Source organism: Pan paniscus, chromosome 9 (assembly GCF_029289425.2).
Source record: "Pan paniscus chromosome 9, NHGRI_mPanPan1-v2.0_pri, whole genome shotgun sequence".
NCBI lineage: Eukaryota > Metazoa > Chordata > Mammalia > Primates > Hominidae > Pan > Pan paniscus.
The window spans coordinates 39,920,956-39,941,825 of NC_073258.2; the positions used below are offsets into that span (position 1 = coordinate 39,920,956).

At 34.3% G+C, this 20,870-nt stretch overlaps 1 pseudogene; it reads left to right on the plus strand.

Annotated features, from left to right (window-relative positions):
• Positions 1-13,504, plus strand: part of LOC130540628 (large ribosomal subunit protein eL8-like) — a 106,757-nt pseudogene extending 93,253 nt beyond the window's left edge.
• Positions 13,505-20,870: the final 7,366 nt, after the last annotated feature.

Consider the following 20,870-nt stretch of genomic DNA (forward strand, 5'->3'; position numbering starts at 1 on the left):
TGGTACTGCCAAAGTGAATATTGCAAATATCTGGGTCTGGCTTCCACTACTAGAATCAGTATTTTAAAACAACTAGTTTAACTGTACTTTATTTTGACTGAGTTATGCCTAATTTGTCTTTCCTTTCAAAGTCATTGATAATCCAGTGCCTTCTGCCCGGAGTATACCTGCAGATATTCTTTTTGTGTTCTGTAAGATGTTGCACACCTGTGCCCTGTGAACATGAATAATATGAATTAATCACTAGGAGAATGGTGTGTATTCAATAAACTGAGAAAATTAAGTCCCTAATTTTGGAAATTTGAAATTTATCAAATCCCTCTCAAAGCCATGGAGCTACTATACATTGAGTGTATAATATTATCTGTTTTGTTAAATAGGTAATATATAACTGCAAATATTTTAAGTTTTATGTATAATTCCCTCTATATATCTGGCCAACCTGGTGCCTTCTTATTCAAAACCATGTGACTCTAGATTTTGCAGTTGTGATATTGTGATTTATAATAAGAAATAGTCATGCATAGCTTAACAACAAGGATATATTCTGAGAAATGGGTCATTGGATGATTCTATTCTCATGTGAACATCATAGATTGTACTTACACAAGCCTAGATGGTATAGCCACCTATACACATAGGCTATATACAGTACAGCCTATTGATCATAGGCTACAAAGCTGTGCAGCATGTCATAGTATTGAATACTGCAGGCAATTGTAATACAGTGATACGTATCTATGTATCTCAACACACCTGGATGTAAAAAAGGTAAAATAAAAATATGGCATAAAAGATAAAACATAGTACATCTGTACAGGACACTTACCATAAATGGAGCTTGCAGGACTGGAAGTTGCTCTGGGTGAGTCAGTGAGTGAGTGGTAAGTGATTATGAAGGCCTAGGACATTACCGTGCTCTATGGTAGATTTTATAAATACTATACACTTGGGCTACACTAAATTTATAAAAAATATTTGTATTCAATAATAAGTTAACCTTAGTTTACTGTAACTTTTTAACTCTATAAACTTTTATTTTATTTTTTGATGCTTTTGATGCTTAAGAATTAGCTTAAAACACAAACACATTTCATAGCTGAACAAATATTTTTTCTTTATATCATTATTCTATAAGCTTTTTGTATTTTACCTTTTTACTTTTTAAATTTTTTTGTTAAAAATAAGATGCAAAACACACACATTAGCCTAGGCCTCCACAGGGTCAGGATGATTAATATCACTGTCTTCCACCTCCACATCTTGTCCCACTGGAAGGTCTTCAGGGGCAGTAACAGAAATAGGAGTAGTGTTTCATATGACAACAATGCCTTCTATTTGAATTCCTCCTGAAGGACCTGCCTGTGGCTGTTTTACAGTTAGATATATACATACATATATATGTTATAAATATGTATAGTTATACATACATGTGTATAACTGGAAGGAGTATACTCTAAAATAACAAGTATAGTGTAGGAGATGCATAAGCCAGTAACATAGTCATTTATAATCATCATCAAGTTGTATTATGTACTGCACATTATTGTATGTGCTATACTTTTATAAGACTGTCAGTGCAGTAGGTTTGTTTACACCAGTATCACTACCAGCATGGGAGTAATGAATTTCACTATGATGTTACACTAGCTAAGATGTCACTTGGCTATGGAATTTTTCAGCTCCATTATAATCTTATGGATCCACTGTCATGTATGTGGTTTATTGTTGATCAAAACATGATTATGCAAGACATGACTATATATTTTGGCCTTTGTCCCCTCTTCCTGGCATAGAGCTTCTAAAATCCTTTGTAATTTTCTAAGTGATAGGTGTGCTAGGAGCATACTTTCCTCAAATATTTTGCCTTTGACCCTGATTCTTGACACAGAGTTTTTAATCCTATGAGGTTTCCTTGGTGGTAGAAGCTTTTTGTGGAGTTATACATTGACAGCCACTTCTGTTTTTATACAGAGAAATAAAATGTAGTAATGGGGAAGTAGATGGTAGTGTTTAGGAGGAGAATTTACTATCACTGTTCCTTGATTTTGTTACTCTTATTCCTCTAATTGAAATTCAGTAAGAAGTGTTCATAGACAGAGAAATACAATTTGACATCTATCATGGAAAGTAGAAAAAAAATTTTTTTCCAAACAGTTTTTGAAACATACACTTTCCACCAGCAAGGGAAAAACAACTCACTGTATTCCACCTGCTCTTCCATATGCTAATATCTTGTGTGAAAAAAGGTTTGTGTTTGTTTGTTTATTCTTTTGGAGAAATTATGATTAACAGCTAGATACATTGTTTATATCTTACATGGGTAGAATCAGAAAATAAGAGACTTGAAGCAATTTGACAAGAAGAAAATATTAAGCAAGAGGAAGATGTTCTGCTCCCAGTGCCAGAGAGTGTTAGAGGGGAAGCTAAAACTCAGGTCATCAGATTTCTGATATCCTGAGAATTCAAGATGCATGGCATAGAATTTCACATACATGAATACAAGAACAGAAAGAAAAAAGGAAAGATAATTATGCTATCATGGTAGGAAAGTCAAGAATCTAGCCAATGGTGTCATTTTAATTGCTTTATAAAGCTTTCCCACTTTTTAAAGCTGTTTCGGTAAATTTATTTCAGGTGGTCACCTACTGAAATATGGAGGCTTTTTTCTTTGTTCACCTTTGGAGATAGACTGGAGGAAATAAGTGTACAAAACTAACTGGTAGAAATCTATCACGGTAACATTAAAAAATCTGTTTTTCAGTCACCTCTCTCTTCAGGGAAACATTACATATTTGTCAGTTATTATCTATCATTTCTTATCTCTGCTTACATATGTCTGCAGAACTGATCATATCAAATAAAAAGGGCTTTTGTAATTAAGAGTGCTTTCCTTCCATGATAGATTTCAATTTACTCTTTTTGTCAACAATAACAAAAAAGATATTTTCAAATAAAAGACCTTGTTTTAGAAGCTTTTAAATTTTTCAGATAAACATTATCCATCATTAATAAACCGTTGTAATTCCATTATCTAGCATTTAATTTAGTGTTTACTCATAAATGATAGCTGTAACGCATGATGACATATCACAGCCTGGGATGAAAACACGCGGCTTTGGATTTCTCATGTGATTTTACTCCTCATTTTTTTAGCAGGGATTGCTCTTGAAGTTTTAAATGTTGTGGATGAGGAAGGCAAGGAATGACTAGGTTAATATCTAATTATAATGAAAATATGGGAGTTCTATTATCTCTTCTATCATTAGCTATTTTTAACTCAGTTACTGTAGGCAGTGACAAAGACATAAAATCTGTCAAGTGCCACTCTGTCTTCAGAAGAAAAATGCATACAAATAGGGTTTTTATTACATATCCTTGAATAAATTTGGAAAATTAAAAAATCTAGTATTAAATGTAAGTTATTATAATAAGTACTTCTGCATTAAATAATTGGAGCGAAAAACTGGATTTGTTTAAACATAGAATACAAGGGATTTGTGTAAAAGTTTTAAAGCTGGTGAAAGTTACTATCCCTTTAAACTTGTGGCTGATTTTTTTCAAGATAACTTCTTATTGTGCACTTCTTATTTTCTGGCTGGTTAGCGTGTGATTAATGTAGTCTCATCATTTTGTCATCAAGCCAGGGATCTATATGCAGGAGGGTTGGGTATGCCCCTAAAAGATGCTGTTGCTATTATCTTGATGTCTACTTGAAGAGAGAGAGTTTTCCTCAAAACTGAAAATCCTATACAATGTAGAATTGGCATTGTCTCATAGGTACAAACGGGCATATAGAAACAGTTTATATGAGGTTTTTTCTTTTGTCCTTGCTTTTTAATTTGCTTTTTTTTTCTTCTAGAAATAATCTCCAGTTTTTCCTTGGTATTCTCAGCCAAGAAAATTTGCCATAGAGCATCAGAATAATCAATGTCATGTCAAATAAATTTTATAAGATTTTTTCAATTAAATTAACCATCAAGGAAAAATGATAGATAGATAGATAGATAGATAGATAGATAGATAGATAGATAGATAGATAATAGACAGATGGTAAATAGAGAGGCTGTTCCCTCCATATAATGAGGTTTTTGAGAGGGGAAAGAAGGCCTGTGACCCTTGAGGACACTGAAAACTCTTGTGAACTTGCTGTATTAATGAAATAATGTATTTTGAGGAAGAATTATTGTGAGCAAATACAAAACTATAATATATCTCCCTTTCAGATACCCATCTCCCCAAAAAAGGAAGATCTGGCAGTCTAATTTGTGTTTTTGACCTAGCTTGTCTGAATCCAGGTAATTGTCTTGTTCATTAATACCTGACCAATCTTTAATAATAGAATCTCTTATTCTATCTCAAAGGCTTCCCTTCTTTCATATTTCCTGAATTATTTCCTATTCCTTTCTCCCTTCAAAGTTGAGTTTTAAATATAACCAATCTCTTTGTGAGGATGGAGTTATGAATTGATATAAGATGTTTGGTGTATATGAGCAAGAAAAATCAGAAAAAGAAATTTGGAGAGACAGAGAGAGTGGGGAGGAGAGAGAAGGAGAAAGCAGATACTGATAAAAAGTAGACAGTATAATTATTATCAATCTCCAGTGATAATGGAGAGCCAATGGCATCCTTAGTTTCTCAGAACATTCCAGTGGCTGGTACTCATCTGTCTTATCACTGACTAAGCTTTAAGAGATGATACTATATCTTCTATTCACATTTTTTGCTTATTCTTGACCAAGTGAACATCAGAAAAAAACTTCAATAATCAAAGTATTATTTATTTATTCTACATGATTCAATAAGAAATACAAGTAATATAGTTTTATGGTTATGATAATGTTTTATAGTCTTGTAATGTGTTACTATGGAGGGAGACTTTATGAATGGTACACAGGAACTCTGTGTTATTTCTATACTTTTATTGTGAGTTGCTAACTACCTCAACGTAAAAGTTAAAAGAATGACCTAGGCACCCAAACCTTGGTTTCTAATACCATTGTCCATTGAAAGGATGCAGAACTCCCTAGATAAATGGCTGATTCGAGGATTGGAATAGGAAATAAACAAAATGACTGGAGCCTCTCATAGAAATAAAACAAAATGCTCAAAAATTCCAAAAACATGGGGCTCGGTTAAATGGATACAGAAGTCAGCTGAAATTCCAGAGCCCCAAACTGGGACAATTTGAACAATACAACAAATAAAACAGTATTGGATTATAATTTGAAGTATAAAATAAATATCCATGAGTCTATACTTATAAATAACCAAATAACTAAATGAGGGTGAATAGACAAATCTTATACACTGAAAAATTACAAATAATATATATAGGTACTTCATCCTCAACATGATGGAGCATAATTCCCCACTCCATTAGTGTGAGCTACTCACATTGATTTCCTTCAAAAGAATCCAGTACTAAAAAGTAGGAAAAGACTAAGTTTAGAATGGAAAATCCTAATAAACACTGTTTTAGCCAGGTGATCAACAATAGCATCAATAGTTATAAGTCATATTGATAGTGATGCAGGACAGGTGAGCCTCAAAATTAGGGCTTAGCCTGGGAGGGTTCTTGACTGTGCCCAGGAAAGAATTCAAGGGTGAGCCATTGGTACTGGACAGCAACTTTTGTGAAAGCTGCAGTGTACAGCAGCAACAGATGTACCAATCCTTGCATAACAGGGTTACCCCATGGGCAGTGTGCCCAGAGTAGCATCATGTGGGCTGTTGGGAGCTATATTTATACCAACTTTAATTACATGCTAATTAAGAGGCAGGTCATTTAGAACTTTCTAGAAAAGGGGCAGAGTTCCTGGAACCATATAAGGTAACTTCTGGACCACTGCCATGTCCTGTTGCAATGGCATTTGTAAACTATTATGGTGCCAGACAGAGTGTCTATGCTAATGAGCAGTAAGGGCAACTAGAGGTTATTTTTCCTTGCTGTCTGCTGGTTTGGGCTGATTTCCTCACTATACCCTGTTTAGACCAGATACTGCCCTGATCAGGGGGGTCACAAATGGGGCCGTGACCAGTGCTTGGAAAACAAGTCCTGTTGATCTCCCACCTCAATAGTATGTACCCTTAATATGACGTCATGAAAATGACCCTTCACAGCTGAGGTCTTCCTCCCAAAAACCAAACTCCAGTTTAATCATGAGAGAAACATCAGACAAATTTGAATTGAAGAATGCTCTACAAAGTACTTGATGAGTAAACTTCAAGACTGTTTTTCAAAAAACAGGGCATTATGAGAAATTTTCACAGCAAACAGCCCAAGATAATACGGTGGCTAAATGTAATGTACCCTAGATGGTATCCTGGAAGATAAAAAGGGCATTAAGCAAACACTAAAAAAATAAATAACATGTACACTTTAATTCATAATCATTTAAAAATATTGTTTTATTAATAATGACTATGCTACTACATTTGTGTGAGATGTTTGTTAAAGAAAATCCAGATGTGGGGTGAAAGGAAACTCTTTGTATAATCTTCACTTTTTCTGTAATTCTACTACTGTTCTAAAACTAAAATTTTACAAAACAGTGCCAAAAAATGTGCTGACAGTGTTTCACCCAGATTAATTTAGTTAATTTTATAGATCCATTTGTTGAATAAACCAAACCATCTTTAGACTTTACATACACACACACACACGCACACAGAATGAGAGAGGAGGAGAGAGACAGAGAGGGAGACAGAGAGATAAATATTTATGTAAAATTTGTTTGGGTACAACCTTTATTTTTATTATAATATCTATGCACTGATATGGCATTTTTATTTTTGCAAGTTTACTATACATTTTACCATCTGATTTATACCTCAGTTTTCTTATTTGTAAAATCAGGATATTATGGACTCACTGGATTGCAGTGAGATATAATCAAATTATATTTATAAGGCATTAGCTGACATTTCTGGCCACAAAATAAATTGGAAATGAATATCTAAATTTAACTTTCCTGCAGTGGACTACATATCATGATTGCAATGCATATTCTCTAGAAAAACTGGTATTAAATTAATAATATACCTAAAGTATCTGAAAATCAAGGAAATCAATCCAGATGGATTGTTTCTATCATTTTTAATTTGGTTTCACATTGGGTAAATAAATATTTTGTATCTGTAGCAGATTGTATTTTGTAAAGATAGTCAACAATATCTCCCATTCCACTTGATCTTCTGTAGTGTGACCTTGCCATTTTCCCTTCAAGAGACAATGTCTCATTCCTCTCTTCTTGAGTCTAGGCTGGAGAGAGTGTAACAGATAGAATGTGCCAGATGTGATCCTGTGTGACTTTTAGGTTGACTCAGAGAAGACCATGCAGCTTCCACCTTGCTCTTGGCTACAGCCTTTCCTTGGGGGATGTTTTCTTTTAGGATCCAGACACAGGGAAATACAAGTCACACACAAAAAAGCCATGTGTAGGTGCTTTGGTTGACAATACTAAACGTTGGCAACCTAAACGTCGCGTTCTTCCAGCCCAGTTACCAGACATATGACAGACATATGAATGAATACACCTTTAGATAATTTCAGCCCACACCTGCTTGAGTCAACACAACATTCTGAGTTTTTCTAACTGAAGCTCCAGATATAGTGGAGAGGAGAGACTAGTCATCCCTGTTGTACCATCTAAAATCCTCACCACAGAATCTGTGGTTATTGTTAAGCCACTTAATTTAAGATGGTTTATTATGCAGCAATTAATACCCATATCAAACTTCTGATATTTTTTCAGATCATAAATGTCTCCCAGTAAAGTTTGGTAGATTTTGTTTGTATTTGTTTTGTTTTGTTTTGTTTCATTTTATTTTATTCACTTTATATTTCTTATTGGGAAAACCCAAGCATATTTTGTTAGGCATTAGAATATTTTTTTCTGTTATGTATGTGAAATATTTGTTTCCATTTTGTCTTCTGATTGGGCTATTCATTCTTTATTTGATTTTTATATATGTTACTAATATCTGTCTCATATTTAAAACATTTTTAATATAAATTTTAAGTTGATTATCTGAGTTTTCTAATTATATATCATCTACAAATAATAATGGTATGCTTTTATCACAAAAATTATCCTTCTTTTTTATATCAAGTGATCTTAATGGATCCACATTTCTAGAATAATATTTAACAATATTGTTGACAATTTGTATTTTTGCTTTATTTGGAATTTTAACTAGAATGGACACAAAATTTGCACATAAATACACATGAATTATATGCCAATTCTTGTCTGCCAACAGTAGAAATTAACTCTGGATAAATAAAACAGGAAAATATGGTATTGGAAATATTTTGATTAGTTTACATAATCAACATAAAGGTTGAAACTATGATAAAACTTATATTAAGAGCAGGCTGTAGTCAGCAAGGTTGGAGCTGCACCACATTTATTGCCTCTGAAGGCCAGAGAACAGCACACTCTCAACATCTTATATAAATGCTGCACTTCAGTCACTTGATCATAGGAGCTCTCCTTTTAGTATCTATGTATCACTCTCAAATGAAATGATCATGCCCAGGGTGTTATAAAAGGGTAGATTATATTACCCAGAGCCCAAACCAGTAGCCTAGGAATTTGTGCTGAATTTCTAGGAAATACTGAGTTTAAACGTTGTAATATAGACAAGAAAAAATGCATTCAGGCCCTACAATTCTCTTGAATGAAACACAACTATTATACATTTTCTCCGTAAGTTCTCAAACACAATGGGATACAATTTTATCTTCTGGATCTCTACTATGAATCATCATGAGCTCAGAATGATCCTAGGCAGATTTTTTCATATCTCTTTACTATTAGCATGAGCATGGAGTCATTTATTTTTCTGATTTTGATATCTGGCTGCTTGTATTGTTGATCTTTCCTTCTGGTTCAGGCAAGATAAAAGCACACAACCAATTTCTCATTATTGGTCTGAGAAGGTAGCCCAACTGACCACACTGAGTAACTAAATAATTTCCCTCACCTACTTTATTATTTATTCCAATCTCATTTTCCTTTTTCAACTTCAGTATGCTGGCTTCTTGGTAGTCCTCAATATTTAAAAATGACTCACTGAATTTCAGGTAGCCTTGATTGTCTCTAAGTAAAAATATCTGGAGAGTGGGTGAGACAACGAGAGGAAAAAGAAATCCAAGAATTGATATTTCTCATAATTTTATTATGCTCAGATGTTTGTCCCTTGGAACCAAAAGAAAACCATAACAGATCTTTATAATTCTCCCATCTCCTACAACAGGCACCCTAGAAATTATTATAACAATTTGGAATATTGGTATTTGGCAAAGCATTCCTAGATATTACAGCTGAAATAAAAGAGTGGGGAGATAGCGCCACCATCAACAAATGCCAAAAAGTGAATAACTTTATTTAGGGGAAAGGGGTGAGACCAAACCTGGGGAAATTTTGCAGGTATGCACCTATTGATTGAAATATTCTTAAAGGCGAACTATCAAAAAGAGTTCTAGTTTCTTCTTCCTTCGCTCTCTCATTATTGCCTCTCTCTGTTTTCTAGGTAATGATTCACAATGTGTCTGCCTTCCTTTTTAATGTCATTCATTAATATAGTATAGTTTTCTTCATATAATCAACGTGTGTGTGTAAGTGTGTGTGTGTAAGTGTGTGTGTGAGTGTGTGTGTGTGTGTAGCTTTCTTCCTAGAAATTTTATTATTTCATTGCTCTTAAAATGCTGTTTTTATTTGATGATATATTATATGGTATGGCACAGAAACACTATAGCTATTTATTTTTATTTTATTGTATATTTATTTTGTTACTACTCATATTGCTAAATACACTTACTGGAGATTTAAAACTGTTTCAAAACATATTCATTAGACTTTCAATTTGATAATAAGTATTCTATAAATAATAGTTACTTAAATCTTAGAAATACTTTTCTTATCCTATTTAATTGTCAAGGAATACTCCCAGATTTGTTAAATAGTGATATTATGAATGCCTTATTTTCCCTCATATTAATAAAAATGCATCTAGTTTATTTCACTATTAAATACAATATTGTTATTTGTTCAAAATACCAGTTATCTTAGCTTGCAATATGTTTGCATTCTAACAGCACTCTTAAAGATCCCTTTCATTACCCTCCTTCCATTATTCCAACTAATCATAATTGTATCACCAACTTGGCATATTGCTGTGTTTGTTAACTGACTGAATTAATAAAGAAAAAGAAGAGATAAAATCTAATCAATGACTATGAGTTGTTCTTGGAAAGGACTGACCTTAACAGGGTTTGTAGCTTAAGTATAGTAATTAGGGTAAAACATCCTAGACACTGGAAATTCTCTTACAGATAGTCTCAGTTTTCACAAGTTTTATGGTTAATACTCCGCAGTGTTTTCTTAAGTATTTCAAAAGAAAGTCCAGTGAGGACAACTAGCTATTTACCATCACAAATTAAATGAAAACTTTTGCCCATAGGAAAGGAAAACATAAAAGGAAGCAAAAACCTTACATAGTATTTATTTTTAATTCTCCTAATGATTTATCTTGCCAAATATAAATTCATACAATCCACTCTACACTACACTTAAAATCACTGATTTTTCTGTTTAATATACTCTCTGCTGAGCAACAATTATGTGTCTGTGACAAGGTTAGGAGCCAAGCATGCAAGGGTATATATGAGTGAATCTTTGCCCAAATTTAAAGATACTGTACTTTAGACGTAAGATACTTATGAGAAGAGTCTTTAGGTAATAGAGAACTAGTTATCCTTGTTTATATGCATATGACATAACTTGCACATGCAGACCATTCTGTTCTTCAAAATATTGGGACTCAGATTCCACAAAGTCTTTTTTCTGTCTCTCCCTCTCTCTCTCTCTATCTCTCTTTTTTTTTCCAATTTGAGGGTCTTCATTCAATGAAATTTAAAATTGACTTAGAACATATTGCTCATTGATCCTAAAACTTTGTATCTCGTTGACAGTGTAATACAGCTCAGATATAAATTAAATTGTAGTGTTTTAATTGTTACTGAAAGTGACATGCCCTACATCTTTCTTCTTGACCTTTGTGCAATAATAAAATATCCTATCTCTCTGGCACTTTTGTTTTCATAGTTTTCTCTTCTTTTAGCTCCTTAGGGCACTTTTCCAGACCACCTCAAGATTCCAAATAGAATTGTGTGATTTAGGAATAATAGCACCCGACAGCAGTAGAGAAAAGATCTTTCTTAAAGAATTTATGGATTTTTCAGAATGCTATCTGGGATGCCACCTCTGCCCACATCACTGATTCATGAGTTCATCTTTGGCAAGACAGCAACAGAATTACTTTTCTAGGGAGGACAGATAACTTATTGGAGGAGAAGAGGGTCAGCCTGTCACTGGGTGAATATCATACAACATAAAGCCCAAATGCTATAACACCATAAAAAGTCATCAAGTTTACAAAATGAAGTTCTTGCTGTTGGGATCCCATCAGGCAGCAATTTTTGCTCTGATTACCTAAAGTCCCTTCATCTGTCTCTCAGCATTCCACTGCCTGTAGCTTATCAGCTTTCCTCTAAAGGGGATTTAATGTTCTGTCAATTTCCATATTGTTTCTGGCACTGTTGTGTGCGGATAGGATCTTAAAATAAACAAAAAATCTGAACAACTAAAGCAACATCAATCTGTCTTTGCCTCTGCCAAATTTCCTAAGGTTTGTAAACCCTTCCAGCAATTGATAACATTAGAACATATTCAGATCTCTGTTTCTGTCTCATACTTATCGAAATCTTATTTACACTTTTAAAAACATAGTTTTTTTTGTTTGTTTGTTTAGCAGTTGGGTCACATGTAGCAAAAATTTTTCCTGACATTTGTATTTTTACTCCATGATTGAGTCTAGACACATCAGCTCATTTGTGAGATCTGAGATCTAAAGTACTCCAAATCAACTCAAAATGGGTTAAAGACCTAAGAGTATGACCTGAAACCATAAAACTTCTTGAAGAAAACACACAGGAAAAGCTCCTTGACGTTGGCTCCTTGACAGACAATGGTGTTTTGGATATCACACCAAAAGCTCAGGCGACAACAGAAAAAAAGAAAATCAAAACAAGCGGTTTTACATCAAACTGAAAATCTTCTGCACAGCAAAGGAAGCAATCATAAAATGAAAAGGCAACCAACTTATGGACGGAAGGAAATATTTGCAAACCAGATATCTGATAAAGGGTTAATATCCAAACTATATAAGAAGCACAATTCAATAGCAAAAAAATACATAAATTAAAAATGAGCAAAAGACCTAAATAGACATATTTACAAAGAAGACATAAAACATGGCCAAGAGGTATATGAAAGGATATTAAATATCTCTAATCATCAGGTACATGTAAATCAAAACCTCAAGGAAATATCATCCCATACCTGTTATGATGACTATCATCAAAAAGATAAGAGATAATTATTGGTGAAAGTGGAGAAAAGACAATCCTTGTACATCATTGGCAAAACGTAAATTCATACAGCCCTTATTAAAAATAGTATGAAGTTTCTTTAAAAAAATTAAAAACAGAACTACCAGCAATCTCCCTTCTGAATATACACCCAAGGAAATGAAATCAGTACTTCAAAGAGGTATCTGCATTCCTATGATCATTGCAATATTATTCACCATAGCTGAGGTATAGAGACAACCTAAGGGCCCATCAACAGATAAAGGGACAAAGAATATATGGTATAGTCTCTCCTTCAGTCGCTCAAGATGCCAATAGGAAAGAAGGGCAAGGAAAAGAAGCTCCTGCTGTTGTGAAGAAGCAGCAGACCAAGAAAGTGGTAAATCTCCTCTTAGAGAAAAGACCTAAGAATTTTGGCCTTGGATGGGACAACCTGCCCAAAAGGGACCTTACCCACCTTGTCATATGGCACTGCTATGTCCAGTTGCCCTGGAAAAGGGCTACTTTCTAAATGAGGCTAAAAGTGGCTCTTGCAATTAACCAGTTCACCCAGGCCTTGAGCTGCTAAACAAGGGCTCAACTGCTTAAGCTGGCCCACAAGTACAGACCAGACACAAAGCATGAGAACAAGCAGAGGTTGTTAGTTCAGGCTGAAAAGAAAGCTGCTGGTAAACAGGATGTCCCACTAAGAGACCTCCTATTCTTGAAGCAGAGATTGGCACTGACACCACTTTGGTGGAGAACAAGAAGGCTCAGCTGGTGGTGACTGCACATGACACAGATCCCACAGAGCTGGATGTATCTGCCCTGTGTCAGAAGATGGGTGGTTCCATTGCATTAACTATGGGAAGGCCAGACTGGACTCTAGTACACAGAAAGACCTGCACTACCATTGCCTTCACACAGGTTACCTCGAAAGAAAAAGGAGCTCTGGCTAAGCTGGTGGAAACTATCATGACTGATGACAAGGACAGATATGATGAAGTATCATCCTCTCTGGGAAGGAAATATCCTGGGTACAAAATCTGTGGCTTTCATTGCCAACCTGGAAATGGCAAAGGCTAAAGAACTTGCCACCGAACTGGGTGAAATGTATGCTATTGAGTTTTATGCTCATAAAACAAGAAAAATTATTTTCTTAAAATGTGATATACATACACACATAAATGTGAATACTATTTAGCCTTTAAAAAGAAGAAAATCCTGCCATTTGCAACAACATGGATGAAGAAGGGGCACATTATGCTAAGTGAAATAAGCCAGAAACAGAAAGAAATATACTGCAGGAAGAACCTTAAAAAGTCAAATTCACAGAGCTAGAGAGTAGCATAGTGGCTGCCAGGAGTAGAGAGGTGGGGGAAATTGGAAAATGTTGGTTAAAAAGGTACAAAGTTTCAATCATGTAGGATGAATAATTATAAACATCTGAAGTACAGCATGCTGACTATGGTTAATTAAACTGTATTTTACACTAGAAATTTGCTAGAAGAGTAGATACAAGTGTTCTCATTACACACACACACACACGCACACACCAGGAGATATACACACACACATATGTATATATAATTTTGTTCACTGTAGTAATCATTTCACTGTGTATGCATATATCAAAACATCATGTGCATCTTAAATACATACATTTTAAAATAAAATAATAAAATAATAAAAAAGGAAAAGAAAATACACTTCTAAGAGTAATGGATTACTAATATAAAAATGAAAGAGTTTGTTATTTTTTATAAAGTATAGAGGAGGGAAATCTTTTCCTCTATCTTCTGAGGATTTGATAACTGACGCCATCAGATAAACTGAGAGTAGGCAGATTAACAGGCAAAAATGTATACAAATATGTGCACAGGGACATCACAGAAAAGCAAAGTGAACATTCAAAAACCCAGTGAGATCTGGAAGCTTAAAAACCCTCTTTATAGGGGAGAGAGGAGGAGAAATATCAGTAATTTAAGGGAGAGTGAACGATCTCAGAGAAAGATAAATGAGCCCCCAGAAAAAAATAGATGATAGCCTGTGAAAAATTCTGTCTGGGGATGGTGCTGACCTCCAGTCTTCCCTCCTATGGTCTGAATTAATCTTTCCTGGTTGATGCGATTCCTGAGCAGGAGATTGATAATAACTTACTTCCCTTTAGAGGACACATCATTAGGCAAATAAAGGAAGTTCAGAGAAAGGCCCTCTCTGTGTTGGCTGTTTTCCAGGCATGCTCAGTTTAAGTAATCAGTGTACCACAGCAGCATACCTTGGGGTGGCATTTCCAGAACCCCTTTCAATAAAATGAGAACATATTGGCCAATCAAAGAAAACAATTATTATTAAGGTAGAATAGATATTACTTAATAAGAAACTTCTAGGACTTTGCAACCAAAAGAGCAGTCAAAGGACCATGAAGGAACTTCTTAGAAATGCAGGCTCTTGGGCCCCACTTTGCACATACTGAATCAAAAATCAACATTTTGCCAAAATTCCCTGGTGGTTTGAAAGCATAAAGAAGTTTAAGAAATACTCTTCTACAAACCATACTAGACTGTAGCTATTTTGTTTTATACAATCATCAAAGCAGTACTTCTATGTAAACAAATTATTATTATTATTATTATTATTATTATACTTTAAGTTCTGGGATGCATGTGCAGAACGTGCAGTTTTGTTACATAGTTATACAGGTGCCAGGGTGGTTTGTTGCACCCACCAACCTGTCATCTACATTAGATATTTCTCCTAATGCCATCCCTCTCCTAGCCCCTCACCCCGTGACAGGCCCCCGGTGTGTGATGTTCCCCTTCCTGTGTCCATGTGTTCTCATTGTTCAACTCCCACTTATAAGTGAGAACATGTGGTGCTTGGTTTTCTGTTCCTGTGTTAGTTTGCTGAGAATGATGGTTTCCAGCTTCATTCATGTCCCTGCAAAGCACATGAACTCGTTTTTTTATGGCTGCATAGTATTCCTTGTTGTATATGTGCCACATTTTCTTTACTCAGTCTATCATTGATGGGCATTTGGGTTGGTTCCAAGTCTTTGCTATTGTTAACAGGGTTGCAATAAACATATGTGTCTTTATTATAGAATGATTTATAATCGTTTTGGTATATAGCCAGTAATGGGAATCCTGGGTCAAATGGTATTCCTAGTTCTAGATCCTTGAGGAATCGCCACACTGTCTTCCACAGTGGTTGAACTAATGTACACTCCCACCAACCATGTAAAAGCGTTCTTATTTCTTCACATCGTCTCATACCATTGTGAAGATAAGAAATGTGGTTCCCGAAAATTTAAGTACCTTTCTCAAGGTCATGCAGTGAGTAAATTAAAAGGAAATGTGAAAGAGGGATTGTCAGAATTGTGAACCCAAGTATATCTGATTCAAAAGCCTGTGCAAAGAACCTGTTCTTCATTTTTAAAAAATACAGTAACCCCTTTTAAATCTGACCTAAGTGCTCTCAGCATTTTTGGATGTCTTTGAAATACTAATCTGGATTTTATATAACATACCTGGAAAAAATGAGAAGTTTTCTACTTCCTCAAAGAACTAAAATTTTGGTAAGGAGGTAATATAATGTAAAGCTAATGGCACTGGCCCTAAAACATTTGTACAGAATTTAGAACATCCATGTCTTATACACTCATCTTAGGTGTGTAAATATGATTTCATGCTGTAATTTACTTACTACATAAGGCAATAGTAATGACAGTAGTTTTCCTAAAATACTGTGGTAAGATCTAAAGTAAACTAAATAATTATTCCAATAATGAAATTAAGTAAGTACATGGGGAAAATATGAAAATATTAATGCTGGGCAAAGCATCTTTTAATTTCTTTGTAAAGATTAGAAAAATGTTTCAGAACTTATACCCTGTTACTATATCCTGAGGTCTGAAACACTGTGAACTCTTAAAATGAATAAAATAATAAAACATTTCAGAAATTAGACAAGAAAAATTTATATGCAAAACTTTATACACAACAATTATGATGATTTTTAAGACTTGACAGAAAACTACATGTATGCTCTTGCCGGTACCACTCAATATAAGAGTGGAATATTAATGCAGGAACTATATATTACAAATGAACAATCAGATGTGATCTGACATAGAATTTTAGTAAAATAACCAGGTAAGAGCTATAGCTTGAATGTGAGAGTGTTTTAATTTCCCAGACACCTTGGGGTGGTTTATTGGGACAGCAAAAGAACTCTCAGAAATAAGACACATATGTTTTCTTCTTCTGTAAGCTATTTCCCATAAAAAGCTCCAGGGCTAGTCATAAAACAGTCTTAAAAATAATGAGCTAAAGGGGATTCAGTGTAGATTTAATGATTTTTCAATCTCTTATGACAAGAAAAGATGAATGAATCTTTAGTTTTAAATACTTGTCTTTCAGACTTTTTTTGTTTATAAGACATGACCATAACTTTAATCTTTCCACAATAAAGAATAGTTTCATCTTAGTATGGCATATGTAAATCAAACATTTTTCATTCTTTTTCTTTTTCTGATGATAAATGGAAAGATGTTTTTTTCTTTGATGAGCAATCTTTATCAGTGACTTCTATTTCAAAGTCATTTATAGAAATCTATTGAAGCAGATGATCAAAGAATCTATTGAACTTGCTTTCAGGGATGTCTGTGAGAAGCATCCTTGTGTAACAATAACATGATATTATTTACACACTTAATTCAATTAAAAGGAGACTGTTTTAATTCTTAGTTTAGGCTGAAGTTCCATAATTAAACTGAATTAGGTATCAATATCCGTATTTTATAGGAGAAATATTTTACTGCCTATGGAGGACTTGCCATCAGGGTGGCCCTTGGCTTTCTGGGCCTCTCAACCATTAAGCAGACTTAAGCCAAACATAGTGGTAGGGCTGGGCAACACTGATTGTGAAGGGATTCAGGTTGAGGACTTCTTGGGAGTGTGTCATTGAATAACTGTCTAGCTCTTCTCCCTTGTCCAACAGGATAGGAGCAGGTACACTGGCCATTTTAAGCCAAGTGAAGGTGCCTTCAACACAACCACTTAGAAAGGTTCTCATGTGTTATCTGAAGTTTGCAGAAGAGAAAATGAGTATATGCCTCTTACCTAGAAAAGTCTAAGGGAGTAAAGCTGATTGAGACTGAATTGCATGCCCACGGATAGGACCAGAGATTTGTATTTTCTGTGTCCAGAATGGGCAGAGTCAGTCCCACAAAAGGGGACTAAAGATGCAGCCTCATGGCTGAGAACCTCACCCTCTTGAAGAGTTCTGCTTTGAGACTCCAACTGAAAGAATCTTCCTGAAATGTAGGGAGAAGAAACAAGCATGGGATGGGAGAGTCATATGTTATGCTAAAATATCATTTCAAACAATTCAGTTTCAAACCCATTTTAAAGTGCTAAAGACCCATAGAGAAATACCTCTACCAGGCTCCTTCAAAAATTCACTCTTGGTGGCACTACTTAATAAGAAAAAGGGAATTGTAAGAGAATAAGTGTTTAAAACAAAAAGAACAGAGTATTTGGTAAAATCATTAGAGTTGAATGACAATCAACTGATATTTATTGACATTCATGGAAGTAGGTAAGTAAAGAATGTGCCAGAACAAGCATTAATTCAATTAAAGTTAGTCAAGAAGTGGCTGAAGCATTTTATTATGCATTCTAATTGACCCCAAAAGGAAGTGGAGAATTAAATCTTTCCGAGACAAGAACTGAGTATGGAACATTTTTCAAATGTTCCATCCAGAGATTACATCCTCCACACTAAGAAAGAGTGCAAAGAGAGAAGGAAGGAAGGAGAGAAAACAGTGTTCAGATGGTTGGATATAAAGAGTGATTATCAAAAGGGGGAAGTGGGTATGAATATTCTAAATATGCAAGTCTTGAGAGAAAGGACCAACATTTGGACATCTTTCAAAATCAAAGGACACTAACACCAGATTAACTGTGTCTGCTAAGTAGATCATTTTTTGCATCTTCCATATGACCCTTCCTTTGTGACGAGGCAGAACCAGAGACAACCCATCGAGTAGGAACAGAAAGTAGAAATGGAGTAAATACACTAATGTTGAAAATATATATTTTTTTCTCTTTATCTCTTTTTTTCAGGCCTTAAATTCCAATAATCCAATTATACACATGAAAAGAGAGCACGGATGATTGCAATACTCAGAAGACCCAAAGCATATAATTTTCATGAAATATGGATATGTGATTAACTAATCATGCTTTTCAAAGTATTTATTTACTTCTTTTTTCTTGTCAGACACTTACATAGTTTTGTATATGCTAGGCAATTTTCTAAGCACTTTGAAAATGTTAACTTACTTAATGATTAGTAATTTTCATTACCTATCAAAATAAAATTCTAGGGGACATTTTCCTGACTACTTCTCTTATAAATTTACTGGAAAGAAATTAGAATAAAAGATTATGGTAAACACACACGTGCGCGTGCACACAGACACACACACTCTTACTCAGCTAATGTCAGTATTTACATATTGAGTAATCATGAAAGGACCTTTGCAGAATCATTTAACTTATGCTTTTATTTAGGCTAATAGGCTGTTTTGTGAAGACCTAGGAAAGTGGAAGTTATGGTAGAAATTCACTTTTTAAAAATTTAATGCAAATAGCACATTGTTAAGATAAAATTATACTGGATGCTCATCAGACCCCTTTTAATACCTCTCTAAAATGTTAGTTGAATTTATGCATAGCTGGTTGCTGATAAGAGGCAAAACATCTATACATGTTGCACCTAGATGAACTTCTTCAGGAAAATCTTATGTAAAAATATCAAAATTTGAGATCTATTATTAAATCGCATAAATCGTGAAACTACTTAAACCTATAAGCTCAGCTCCAAGTTTCTTTGTAGAAACTGAAGTAAAGAAATAACCCTTTCTCTACTTATAAATTACTCTATTTTTAAGTCTAATTGTTCATTCATCTGAGTAGTACACTGTTCACTCTCATCTCAAGATATACAACATAAAACTGGTTACAAAATTTAACGTGAGTGATTTATCTCAGTGAACTCTCAAAAATGGCAATTAAGTGAACATTTTCTGAATTTGTTTTTAACAGCTTAAAATGTAATTGGCATATAGTAAACTATATGTATGCCAACTTTATAATTTGATAAAGGATGTGTGTCTGTTATGCATATATAATGTATAAATTTTCTTTATAGGTATATACATGTGTACATTTGAAATCATTATGCAATCAATGGAAAATGAACATAACCAACATCTGCAAAAGCTTCTTCTAGTTCTTTGATAATTCCTTTCTCCTGTCTTTCCTGACCGGCTTCTTGTTCCCAGAAAAAAAATGTTTTCTGTCACTATTGATTTTATTTCATGTTATTATTGATTTTCTTTTATTGATTACTAATATAGGTTGATGTCCCCTACAAATCTCATGTTGAGATGTAATCCCCAATATTGGAGATGGGATCTGGTGGGAGGTGATTATATCATGGGTGCAGATTTCTCCTAAATGGTTAGCACCATCCCCTTGGTGATGTCCTCACAATAGTGAATGATTTCACGTGAGATCTGGTTGTTTAAAAGTGTGTGGCACCTCTCCCCCTCTCTCTTCCTCCCTATCTTGCCACGTGATGTGCCTGTTTCTGCTGCTTCTTCTGCCATAAATAAAAGCTCCCTGAGGTCTCCCCAGAAGTTAGGCAGATGCCAGCACCATGATTGTACAGGCTGCAGAACTGTGAGTCAATTAAACCTCTTTTGTTTATAAATTACTCAGTCTCAGGTATTTCTTTATAGTAGGAAAAGGATGGCCTAACACAGTTGCATTTCCTAAAATATTATGTAAGTAGACTCATACAGTGTGCACTCTTATTCTCTGGCTTCTTGCATTTGGCATAGTTATTATTTTGAGATTCAGTCATGGTTTTGTGTGTAACAATAGTTCATCTTTTCTTTGTACACTTCTAAAAATTGAGGTAAAATATACATATAATTTATTCTTTTTTATTGCTAAAATTGTTGTATTCAATAAACCAGATTCAATTTACCAGAATTTGTTTATTAGTTCACTTGTGGATAGACATATAGGTTATTTCCAGTTAGGGGCTGCTACAAAAAACAAAATATAAAACCGGGGTTATTTGTGTACTGGCCTTTGTATGAAGGTATGCATTTATTTTTCCTGCATAAATAATTAGGAGTGAAATGGATACTTAAAATAGTCAGTACATGTTTATTTTTAACTTTTACATTATTATCTTTATTTTCATAAAGAGATAGGTTTTTATTATTTAACAAATGCATAGCACATACTACCTAACAAATACTATTGTAAACGCTTTACAATATGTGTACTAATATTAACTCATTTAATTCTGTGTGATAGGCAACATTAATACCAACCTAATTTATATGGATGGGTAAACTGAGTAACAAAAT